The sequence below is a fragment of the Excalfactoria chinensis genome, chromosome 25, assembly GCF_039878825.1.
Source record: "Excalfactoria chinensis isolate bCotChi1 chromosome 25, bCotChi1.hap2, whole genome shotgun sequence".
Taxonomy (NCBI): Eukaryota; Metazoa; Chordata; class Aves; order Galliformes; family Phasianidae; genus Excalfactoria; species Excalfactoria chinensis.
The window spans coordinates 3,283,574-3,295,574 of NC_092849.1; the positions used below are offsets into that span (position 1 = coordinate 3,283,574).

The 12,001-nt window shown below is 45.3% G+C and overlaps 1 long non-coding RNA gene across 2 annotated transcripts in view; it reads right to left on the reverse strand.

Annotated features, from left to right (window-relative positions):
• Positions 1-5,077: 5,077 nt before the first annotated feature.
• The window catches only part of LOC140262645 (uncharacterized), a 30,427-nt gene continuing 23,503 nt past the window's right edge, over positions 5,078-12,001 (reverse strand). The window contains exons 4-8 of one of the 2 annotated variants that reach the window (XR_011905846.1): positions 11,852-11,994; positions 7,282-10,338; positions 6,224-6,890; positions 5,434-5,565; positions 5,078-5,170 (exon numbers count right to left, since the gene is read on the reverse strand). This is a non-coding gene — a long non-coding RNA (uncharacterized lncRNA). Of the gene's footprint in view, positions 5,171-5,433; positions 6,891-7,281; positions 10,339-11,851; positions 11,995-12,001 lie in introns of both variants that reach the window. The other variant, XR_011905845.1, reaches the window with a different exon arrangement.

Genomic DNA, 12,001 nt, shown 5'->3' on the forward strand with positions numbered 1-12,001 from the left:
TCTTCCCTTCCCTTCCCTTCCCTTCCCTTCCCTTCCTTCCCTTCCCTTCCCTTCCCTTCCCTTCCCTTCCCTTCCCTTCCCTTCCCTTCCCTTCCCTTCCCTTCCCTTCCCTTCCCTTCCCTTCCCTTCCCTTCCCTTCCCTTCCCTTCCCTTCCCTTCCCTTCCTTCCCTTCCCCCTGAGGTCCACAGTCTATCATTTCCCCATGCCTTCCCCTGTGCTGCTGGTGGGATGGGTTGTCCCTGGGCTCTGGGTGCTGCCTGTCAGACACTCTGCAGTCACTGCTGTATTTTTATTCATTAAGGGAGTGAGCGGCGGAAACCACCGAATGTCTCCCATGGTATCAGCAGACTCTTTTTAAGGTGATATGGGTCTGATCTCGTCAAAATTAATGGCTTATGGTTATTCATGCTATTATCTTAATGGGGCCAAGCATATACTGTACCCAGAAAGAGGCAGCGCTTGACTTGTCAAAGATTTATGGCACATCATGACCCGGCTGGGCTGACTGTAACATATAAAAACTTCATTGCTAATAACGATGCTGTGCTCAGAATAAAAAGGAACGGGGATGGAAAGGCACTGCAGGTATCCATGGATCCCAGTGTTTCCTCAAGCTGGTGGTCTTACAGGACCTCGGTTCATTAGAGGGCACAAGATGCACAAGAAGGGGTCTGCTAGGAGGTGGGCTTCAGGCTTTATGGCAACAGCCAGCCTTTTAGTTTGCATTTGCAAAGCAGGTATTATCCTTATGTACCTTACGATGCTGATCCGGCTTTTCAAAGTAATATAGAGCGCTTTACAGAACCACTGAGCTCCCTACAGCTCCCTGAAAGGAGGCTGTGGCCAGATGGGGGTCTCCCAGGTGACAGCGTTGGGATGGGAGGTGATGGCTTTAAGTTGTGCCAGGGGAGGGTCAGGTTGGATACTAGGGAAACCCCATCCTCATTAAAACTTAGATACTGAAACATTCGAGCACAGCCTAAATGATAACAGAGACACTCAGTGAAACCACCAGGACTTCGGAGGACACAGACTGCAAACTGCCTTAATTAAATAAAAAGAAAGGGGAAAAAAAAAGCACAGAGATTTGTAAACGTTGTGGGACTCCTGAATGCTAATTCCTGAGCGCAGAAAAAGCCATTCTCCCTTATGTTTATTAAAAAACATATGTCTCTGCCCATTAGGCTGCAGAGAAAATGCTTGTTTGTTCTTTTGCTAGAAAGAAACGTTCTTCTGATTGCAAATAAATACATCTGTAACAGAGGGAAACCTCCTAGGAAACAGGCTCCTCCAGTAGCGGGTTTGGGTTTCTTCTTTGCTCTAGGTGTATGATTTCTTACGTTTAATCAATGCATTCATTATGGTTAGCCTGACAAATAAAGCATCCCTAACTCATAACGAGAAGTGGGAAGAGACAGGAAAAGGGCAGCTTGGAAAATAGAAATTTTGCCTAGTTTTGATGTCTTAAACATTCGGGTCCCCTGGTTCATTATGAGAGAACTGTCTCTACAGCTGAAAGACTGAAAGGCCTTGATCAAAGCCTTGATATTTTTGCATCAGAGCAAGAGAGAGATTTAAATTGCCATTAAACCCTAAGGTGAGCCTAACCTGCCCAATTACAGGGCTAACACCCCATGGCTCTGGGATCTGTGAAGTGTGTGTGTATTTTAATGGGGATTTCATGCTGGACTGGTAGTTCTGGAGCCTCGATTTCCCCATGGGCCACAGAGGAGTCGGAATGAGGGCAGCTGAGTTAAATCCTGCACCACATCAGTGCTTTGATGGACTGCTGGAAGAGCTCCCAGCATGTGCTGGGCCAACCTGAGGTAAGCAGATCAGTGTGGAACCCTGTTCACCAACGCTGCAATGTCCACGCATGTCTCACTTCATTTGTCATGTTCCAAATCTACTGATTTCGGGGCAAATCTCTTGGATCTGCTTTCATCCCAGCGAGCAGAAGCAGCCACAAAAGGCCCACTTGAAACGGGGTGGCTCCATCCAGTTGGGTGCAATGACCCAAGGGCTTGGGATCACACAAGGCTCCTGCAGGAGGAAATCACAAGAGAAGGCTCAAAGGAAGCAATCAGTGGAGTCAAGGCTCACAGTCACAAGAATGGAAAACAGAATTATTTAGTTACACACGCTGTTCGTGGCGTTTATAAGCAAATCATTTTGCCCATTCATGCCTCAGGCACCCCATGTGCAAAGTTCTTTCTGAAAGCTCTTGAGAACCACCGATGTAAATGGGTACTTGTCACTGATTAGCGTGCTCTTCATCCCAGATCCAACACTGGTGTAGGGTTAGCAGACAATGCAGTGTTTCACACCAGCAGTGCAAGGCTGCAGAAAACATTCAAAAGAAAACCCTGAGCAGAATGGCGCTGCCCTGTAAATCATAGACTGTGCTGGGAGTCAGCCTGTGTCTTCTATGTGCCTACTGCATGAAACATGAGCCAGGAAACCAGAGAAGATATTTAACACTATAGGAGATTGTAAGTCATATAGATGGGATAAAGGATCGGAGGACAAAGTCATCCTGGGGGACAAGGAATTGTTTTAAAGCTCAGCGTGCCCAAAATCAGGTGAATCAGGCTGTCCTCAAGGGGCAACGTCTGAGTCCAATGGGCTGGTATCAATCAGCAAAGACTTCTGGTCTATCCTGGCTGGTACCAACAATGGCAAACCAGTGAGGGAACAGATAGAAGCACATAGAACTGTGCAGACTGACCCATGCTACCTGAAAGATGGATAAAAAAGAGCTGGACGGTGCTGAAAAAACATAAATGGATGCTTTTGAGGAATAAAGAGTGAATATCTTGCAAGTGTTCTGCAGTATATGTGGTTTCTTGTGTGGTTTATAAGATACTTAAGCTAATGAAAGCTATCTGCACTCATCGAATTGCTTGAGTTGGAAGGGATCCTTAATGGCCATCTGGTCCAACTCCCTGCAATGAACAGGGATACCTACAGCTCCATCAGGTGCTCAGAGCCCTGACCTTGAATGTCTCCAAGGATGGAGCATCCCCCACCTCTCTGAGCAAACTGTTCCACCACTTCCTGCTATCAGTCCATCACTGCCAGCCCCTGGCTCTCTCAGGTGTTGTTAAAGGATGAAGGGTTCGCTGTAGAAGTCCTTATTCTTTGGAAGGAAGGTTGTAAACTTTTTCTCTGATCTCGTGTCGTTTTATTCCATAATTTGCATTTTGGGAAGGAAAAAAAGAAACCTTTCCGTAAGACTCCGGTGTATAAATCTCAGTTTATTGTTTTCTATCAGGGCAAAATGTTAGTCCTGTGCCAGGTGTCTTAAATTAATAGGCTGCAGGTTTAAAGCAAGGAGAAAAATGCCAAAAATTGTTCCCACATTCGTTCTAGCCTCGAAAAGCGCTGATTTAATTAATCTCCCTTCATCAGCAGTAGAAAGCATAGGTCTAATTGCGAGCTTAGAAGCACCAGTTGTCCAAGTGATTGGATGGTAGTTAGAGATGAAAGAGAGTAAAACGAGGCATTGATGAATGCAGGTTTATTAGGAGCTCTGTCTCATTGACTTGTCTCGTGAAGCAGTTGGAAATCGGCTACAAAGTAATAAAAGAAAATTAAAACACATAAAACTTTGTTAAAGTAACGTGGAAAGGCCCCCATTAAAGCAAGGGAAAGGAAAAAAAGAAGCAAGGAGCTGGGAAGTGAGAAGTAAAACACATCGTAAAGACTTGCTGTCCAATCCAAAGCCCATTGAAATCAATGGCACGGTGATATACAGAGTGGAAGCGTATTACTCAGCCATTAGAGGACTATTTGGGTTACATGGAGCCATGGAGCATGTGAACTTATTGCTACAGAACAAGGCCACCTTGGGTAGAAACATCTCCCTGTAGGCATATGAGTAGGTGTATGCAACGGTGTGCATATGGAAGATGGCAAAGTACACATAGAAAGTGGCAGAGCCCATAGAGAAGATGGGAGAGCATACAGAGAAGACGGCAGAGCCCATATAGAAAGCAGGTTACCAGCATCGTGGTGGCTGGGGGACTAAAAGTTTGGGAAGAACTAGAAAGTCCCAAATATTTTTGACTTGATTTTTTTACACCCAGGTTTTATTGAAGCCTGGAGATGTGAGACCAAGGCGTCAGGCTTGTCATCATTCTCACATTGGGTCCTATTCTTTCCTACCTGGCTGCCTGTTTGTACATCTTGGCTTTGTCCCTCTCAGTGCAGTTTGTCACTGCAAAAACCTGCCAGGTCTCCTGGGTGTTTGTACAGTACCTAAAAACTCTACAATTTTGGTAATATGCAGCTGGCATAAATGGAGATAATGCAGGGGGAGGAGAGTGAAGACAAGGTAGCGCTGGAAATTAGTGTGCTTGCATAAGTCAATAATCACAGGGGTCTCCCAGGTGGCAGCCATCCTAGCTTCTAAATTTAATAGATTAGATGGAAAATAATGCCTCCCCCAACACTTCCCCTTAGGGGACTGGTACTTCTCAGGGAAGCCTTTCCAGTAATTAGCACCTGTGTCTTACAGAAATCAGTCTGCCTTGGCTTCTGAGCAGGGCAGTGGGAAGCTCTGCCACATTTGCATTTCTTTCTATCACAAATGCAGACTTTGCAGTCAGCTCTGGGAGGGCTGGTGGCAGCGCCCCGGGGCTCAGCCCCATGCAGGGCTCTGTGAGCAGAAAGCAGAATAATCCAATTGCTGGCACGCAAAGGAAGCTTGAGATTATTCCAGATCAGACCTAAGGATGCAGATCAGTGGCAAAATATGTTGTATTTCAGCAAAGGTTCAGTTCAGTCCCACAGTTTCCTTTCAAAACATCAGGACTGTCCTTAAGGCAAACTCTGCCTTCCCCCTGCCTGCCTCTAGTGCTCTTAGCCATGCTGGGCTTTCCAGTCTTTAGCTGTAGACTGTGGATTGGGGAATGAAAAGAGAGTTTTTGAGGGAGCTAAGTGTCACTGGGAGGTGCCTTTAGCTGTAATGACCAATGAAATGTCTGCTATGGTGAAGAGCAGAGCAGTGATGCCCACTCACGATGCACCAAATTCACATTTAGCTTTACTCCTATAAATGAAGTGCAATTGAAGATGCATACCGTAATCCAGAGTCACGCTGTGGGCACACACAGAGTCTTTTTCAGTAACCAAAAGGACCACAACAAGATGCCTCTCTTGTACCTACTGGGTAGGAGAAAAAACTAATTGATGAGCAGGGAGACTCGAGGGACTGCCTGCTTCTAAATTAGGAGATAGCATGCTGGTAATCAGGAAATGGAGTTTGAATAATAACCATTTTTTCCCCTTCAACCTCTCGTTTTGCTGTTTTCACTTGCAAATCCTCAGCACTGAGCTCTGCAGGGACAGGGAGCTCTGACTTCGCTGGGAGAGCAGCGCTGATGCTGAAGCAGAGCAATCTCAGCAGTGTGGGGTGGGTGTGAACTCACCCCAAAGGGTTGGGATGGCAATTAGGAACGGAGCAACGCAGATAAACTCCTTGCATGACTGGTCCAACCCATGCAGCTGTCCTGGAGGATATCCAGCTTCCTTCTGTTGACCTTCTTGGTGCTATCCTGCAGCTATAAGTGGGTAAATACTGTAGTAAATACAACACAACACGTTAGGTTTTTTTTTTTACCTCTCTCAAGCAAATATGACTATAAAGAGATCTGGTACAGTGTGATAATCAATATGCTATTTGAATGCGCAGAAAGGAGATTGATTTTTAATGAGGCACTTAGTTTTCTGAACGAATCCCATCTTCCTCCAGCATTTTGATTACAGCCACTTCTCTGATCCTAAAACTTCACCTGCTTCAAGAATTACTTAGAAATAGTCTTTGTGTATGGCAAGTGATTGATTCCTTTATTTCACTTTGCAAACCCAATTTTGCTTGCTCTGTGTAGACGATGATACAATTATTTATTTTGCTGCTTTGTCACTTTGTTGCTTCACGGGAGGAAAAAAAAAAGAAAATGACTGGGATTATTTTGTGCCAGTGATTAAAAACAACAATAAAAACAACCTTTTGTGGCAGGAATGTAAACCATCATCTCATCAATGCTGCAATGGCCCTAACTATACTACGGGCCGCCCCTTTGAATTTGTTCATGTGTCTGTGACTGAGTTAAACCACGAGTGAAGATGAGCTTGGCCAACATGTGGGCTTTGCCTTCACTCTGCCCCAACTGCTCCTTGCAAATATGAACCCAACAAACCTCTCGTTGTGGGGCTTACCAGGGCTGGGGATCAATGGGGGTCAATGTCCCGTAGGCAATGGTAGGCAGACACAAATGTGGAGACAGCTCCACTGCAAGAGCTGTTTTGCCAGAGGGGATGTTTGTCACAAGCTGAAGCTGCAAAGGAAGCTTTGTATGTTGGCGATGTGGCCGTGGTTTGGAGTCCAAGAAACCTTTGGTCTTGAGTGCAGCAAAATAAGGGAAAAATACTTTTGAATCATAGAATCATAGAAGGGTTCATTGTCATTGGAATGGACCTTCCAACCCAAGCCGCTCTGTGAGTCTATAAAAATCCATCTTTCAGAGCTTATCTCAACTTGGCAAAGCAACTTGGCCACGGCAAACAGCACTGCATTTATGCCAACACCAAACTGGAGTTAAGCACTGGGCATGAGCCAGCTTCGCCATTTGGCACCAAGTCCACGCGCTGGCATCTTTAAAGCAAGGATCAATTTCGCTGCCAGCAGCAGAAAGGTCATTCTCAGGAGCATCCCTCCTATGTGGGTGTCAAATTTGTGGTTGTGTTGGGTGACACGGATGTGAATCGGGCCTCAAGTCTCTTGTTATCCAAGGGAAATGGAAGGCATTCACCCAGCATGTTCTAACGAGGCAGAACTCACTGCCTGACGCTGTTCCTTTGACTTCAGCTGAAGCAGGATGGTGACCTAAAAGCAAGAGGTGAGTTATTTATTCTTAAACCCATCTACTTCAAACCGCTGAATGCTTCAAAAAATAATAAAACCCAAGTGGGAAATCTGCACTAAAGATATAATCCAGAAGCAACGTGGTTCCTTATCCCATCAAGTTGCGATTGAAAAAATGGGGCAGATAATGTGAGCTTTTGTCATTTATATCTGAGAAGACTTCAGGAAGCGAAGACTTTCATGTGAATCATGTAAAAGGATTTGCTGCAATGCTCTGTAACTGAGCGAGAATAAAAAGATCTCTCAACTCAAGAAAGGGCATCACGCTAAACAGATGTTACAATATTGCCTGGTAGGTCTAAAAGCCTCATGAGCTCTAATTTTAAGTTTGCTAAACCTTACAAAGTTTTACCTGTGTTTGTATCCAAGTGTTCAGGGTTTTCTTCTTTTTTTTTTTCTTTCTTTCCTTTTTGAATACAATCCCTGTTGGAAAATCCTGGTTATGGCGATTGCAAAGTCAATGATTTAAAAACACTTGCAGAGAAGGAACACGGCAGCTTTCCTTGCATTCAGATCATCCTCCTGCAAGCAAAAATATGTATTCAAACCCAGCCACGTGACAGAAAAGGAAAAGATGGGATTCAAAGAGACTGGCTGGAAAGTGAGTTCCTTATGGTTGGAAATACAAGAGACGTTGGATCTAAAATAGCATCGCGCTGTTTGCATAAAGTCCTCATCACAACATCAGCTCCCGTGGCATATCCAGCATTCGTTGCTCCTGCCATGAAGCTTTAAAACACCAGATGACAACTGCAAACATTTGGTTTCCTTTCTGGTAACTGGGGCAAATGGAATAGATGCGCCACCAACCACCTTCCTGGAGCTGGGGGCAAATTTCCCCTCCTGTGGGAAGCGTTAAAGCATGCTCAGAGCTTCCTGATTAGTGTTATCCCTGATTAGCCTGCAGATAGTCCTCTGATTAAAGTGCTCTTGGCTATTTTGGAGCTTCACATAAATATACATGAATTTAAGAGAGGAGAAAAGAGTAAACAGACAACAAAGCTGAGGATGGCAGGTCTTGCCCTGGGACATGGGGACAGCTGGGTGCTGCTGTGATGTAGCACTGCAGAAGGGAGGCTTTATGTTCATGTTTCCCACTCAGGATGAATGCATTCACATTTCAAGTTTGCTATTTGGTACATTAGACCTCTGCCAAAAGCAAGGATCCTGTGGTTTCTACTGAAGTCCATCTTAACGTCCCCAAAATCAAAGATGTTTGTGATTCTTGGGTATGTGAGGAGAAGATAAGCGTGGCCTGGGCTATCACAACTACAAACCAGACTGGCTGAGCTTCCCAGTAGCCTCCCAGTGGCTAAAGCCAACAGACAAGACCCATGCTATCATCTACGCTCATTCTTTCTTCTCCCATCCTTCAAAGCCTTTGTTATCTAGATCAGGCAGAAAGGAAACGGAAAGCAAAACCATCTGGCACTTCCAAGTACAATGAAAAATCAATCAGGTTGTAATCACATTAAATCCATAACATTCACACTTCTCTGCCCTGATCCTGAATCTCATTACTGTTCCAGTAGAAGCAGATGTTTCCGTCGTGTATCCTGCACTGCTGGGTAAAGCTGCAGCCCACCTTGCTGCTGCTGCTGCTCTTTTGATCTGAAAGCAGAAAAAGAAGCAAGCACTCCGAACCAACAACGCTGCTTTTCCTCTTTTGGCAGCTTATTAGCAGAGGCTGTGGGCACAAACCTCCTTCCCCTCCTCTCCGACACCTGCAGAGCTGTTACCAATTGTTTTCTCCTGAGGCTTTTCATCCCGAATCTCCGTCTCTCACCGTGACCTTTATTCTCACCAGGGTTTTATTTTTATCTCTGCTCTCCCTCTGAGGCTGTGCTAAAGATGAAGGAGAACTTGTTCCTCCATAATAGTGAGCAGCCGGGCTTTCAACCCCTGAACTGAGCAGTGATATCAGAAACAGAATGGACAGAAACAAGGCAGGTGCCCCCATGTTCCTGCAACGCGCTCTTAGAGAAGAACACGTGTCTTCAGAAGGAAACGTGAGCCCTCCTTGGCTGCTCGGTAACAGAGTTTCTTCTTTCATTCACAGAGCAGATGTTCATGCCACAATAGTGGAAGACGACTACTATGAGTGGAACTGATTGTCATGGCACTGTAAAAAGAGGTGCTCGATGCTTCTGAACGTTGGCGTGCCACGATGACAATGTCGAGCGATGCGCAATTAAGGCTTCAATGGAAGGGTCCCAGTAGAGTTCCTTCCCTAGCGCTGCAGCTGCCTCACTTTTTAGTGCTCGTCTGTATTTGATAAGGAAGCTCTTGATTTCATTGTGATCAGCATGCACTACAGCCTCCAGGTTAGCCCCCTTGAAAGGGCAGCCATCTGCAGTTTGCAAATGGGGAGACCAGACAGTGATCCAGTCCATGCCATAAAGGGGTGCCAAGGGCGATGAAGGTGTGCTCAAGTCTCCGTGCCTCCCATATCCCAGCTCAGCATTAACAGCTTGCTGAGTCTTTGCTCTGACTCCATCAATTCAATGGCCATTTAATAATGCCCTACTTTTGTAATGCGGATACATGTCTACTGGGAACTGGACTGAGACCAAATCCTCTTATGCAGGCCCCGAACATCCATCAACTTTTTACAGCCAGCCATCATTTCTTGCCGCGGTGTGACTCACTCTTGCTATCTATAAACCCAAGTAGAATTCTACAATTAAGATTAATTGCAATTCAGATGGGTGACCACAATACTGAACTCTGCCCACTTCAAGTCCAGTTAAAAAATACCCATGCCAAGCTCCTCTGTCCTTTAAAAATAAAACCTGAAGCTTTATTGAAACCAATTGGAGCTACAGCCTCTATCTGAGATGTGTCATGTCCAAATGACCGTGTCCTTTGGCCTGTCAGTTATGGGATCATTGGGAAAACATTCATGGAAAGCTGGTGCGGGCAGGAAGGAGAAACAGGAAAGCCAGGAGCTGCTCTGATTTCTGCTCTTTAACTCCATGCATCTGATGCACTCTGTCACACTACACAGGACATCACTCCTCAGCACCTCAAGATTAATGAGCAACAGGAACGGGCTCCCAGTTCCAACGTGTTGTGCTATAGATCACCGTGTTCAGTCCTTCCACTGCTACAACGTGCTGCATATTCAATTGCTCCTCTTGCAAATATTTGCATCTTTGAAAGCAGATATATCGCGCCTAGCAGGAGAAAAATGAAGTTTTCTGGCAAGACAGGCACACTTCATTCCATCAATGGATGCAATTCAATCGAGAATGTGGGCCATTTATTGCAACGTACGCCTTCTTGGAGCACTTTCTGGAGTATAATTCCATTAAATTTCTCTTTGAGTCTCTGCTTCTCTAACTTTGTTACTGTTCTCTCTCTCTTTTTTTTGTGGCCACAGCTCAGCGTAGAGAGAAAGCAGAGAGATCTGCCATTAGATAAAAGGGGGGGGGGGGGGAAAAAAAGAAGGAACAGATAAAAATGCACAGCAAGAAAGGATCAATAAAGCAATTTGTTTGCACAGAAATACTCCAGCATCAACTGGTGTAACACAATGACTACGTTGATTAGTGCTGGATGAGGCACAGGTTCCACACGCCCGAGTTTAACATGACCTCTACAGCTGCAGCATTTTCTTCACGTGGGTCTTTTCCTACGTATACATGGATGCCTGCTCCTCACCACCAATAAACACCCCTTGAAGAGTTACTCCATCCTCACGGCGCGCCGTCCCCTTGACTTTTCAGCAAATGCCAGATGTGCAAGAGAGCAAGCAGGAGGGCTGAGGAGAGCTTTGCAATACAGACACTCTCCTCCTTGTCTCTAGGGTGGAAACAGCCCTTTGCAGGAGGCCTCTGTGCCACTCGAGTTCCACTTAAACCCTTGGAACTGTGCTTCCCAAAGGGCCCCCGCGTTGCTTCTCAAAGGCTGAGTGCTTTAGGCATGTACGCGACTTGAACTGATCCACGTGAAACTGAATTTCAGCACTCGATAAACAGAGGTCTGCAGGCTTGTAGCAGGGAAAATCCAGGCTAACCCTCTTGACAATAACAATTTCACCCCAGTTTTCAGGACCTGCAGGCTCAGAACCGAGCCCTTTAGCCGTCATCTGCTGCAACAAGAGTGCTTTAGCTGGAGTGCGTGCCGCCACGTCTTATTTACATATCTGTCTCTAAGCTAGATCTATAAATGGTCCTGATGCAATAATTCAGAGCAAAAAGAAAAAGTATCATCTTAATGACTCCCTCCCAGTGATAATTATGTATTTAAATAGTTTCTGTCAACTGAGAAATATTTTCCCTTCTCAAGGCATTATTTTCTTTCTTCTGGGAAAGCAACCAGCTCCTGGGCTGACATTTCTTTGATGAGCTACGGAGCATCTACAACATTTTCAAGGCTGTCCGTGGTGGTGGTGAAGGGTATCCTCATTTCCCCACAACAGGATGGAAAATAAAACCCATCCCCACCAACAGATGGACAAGGCAGCGGGAGGATTCGTGGGAGCCACCTGAAATAAACTAAGCTGATGGAATTTGGCACTTCTATCAAAACACATCTTGAGCACAAGCATCTAAATTCGGCGTGACACGCATTTACATTTCTCTTATGGATTTTCTCACTCTGCTGCTGCACCTGAACAATTGCATGTAAACAATGCAGAGCAAAACGTATGGCAATGGCCACACTCGTTACCCAAGTCCACCCCAAAAAAGTCAACAGCTTCCACATTAAATAATACAGCATCAAATTGCATTTGCCTTCTAGACTGGGAAAAGTTCAAGGTTTGCAGGGTCTGTATTTTACCCTGGAAGCCTATGTATTGTATCCAAACAACTTATACACTCGTGTCATCATTTTGCCACTATTCATTTACCAGAGTAATTCCTCTTCTCCTCGCTGAAGTAATGGAACTTGAGAAAGCTGGGTTCTGCCACACTTACCCGGTCCACATGAGGTTTTGTACAGTCTGTATGCCTGGAACAGCCCGGATTGCCAATAGTTCAGCTTCAAAGACTTGCTCATCCACAGAGAACAACCAAGTTCAAGGCTCCAATTTCTTTTTGATTAGGCCTTTCAAAGCATCCTTCAAA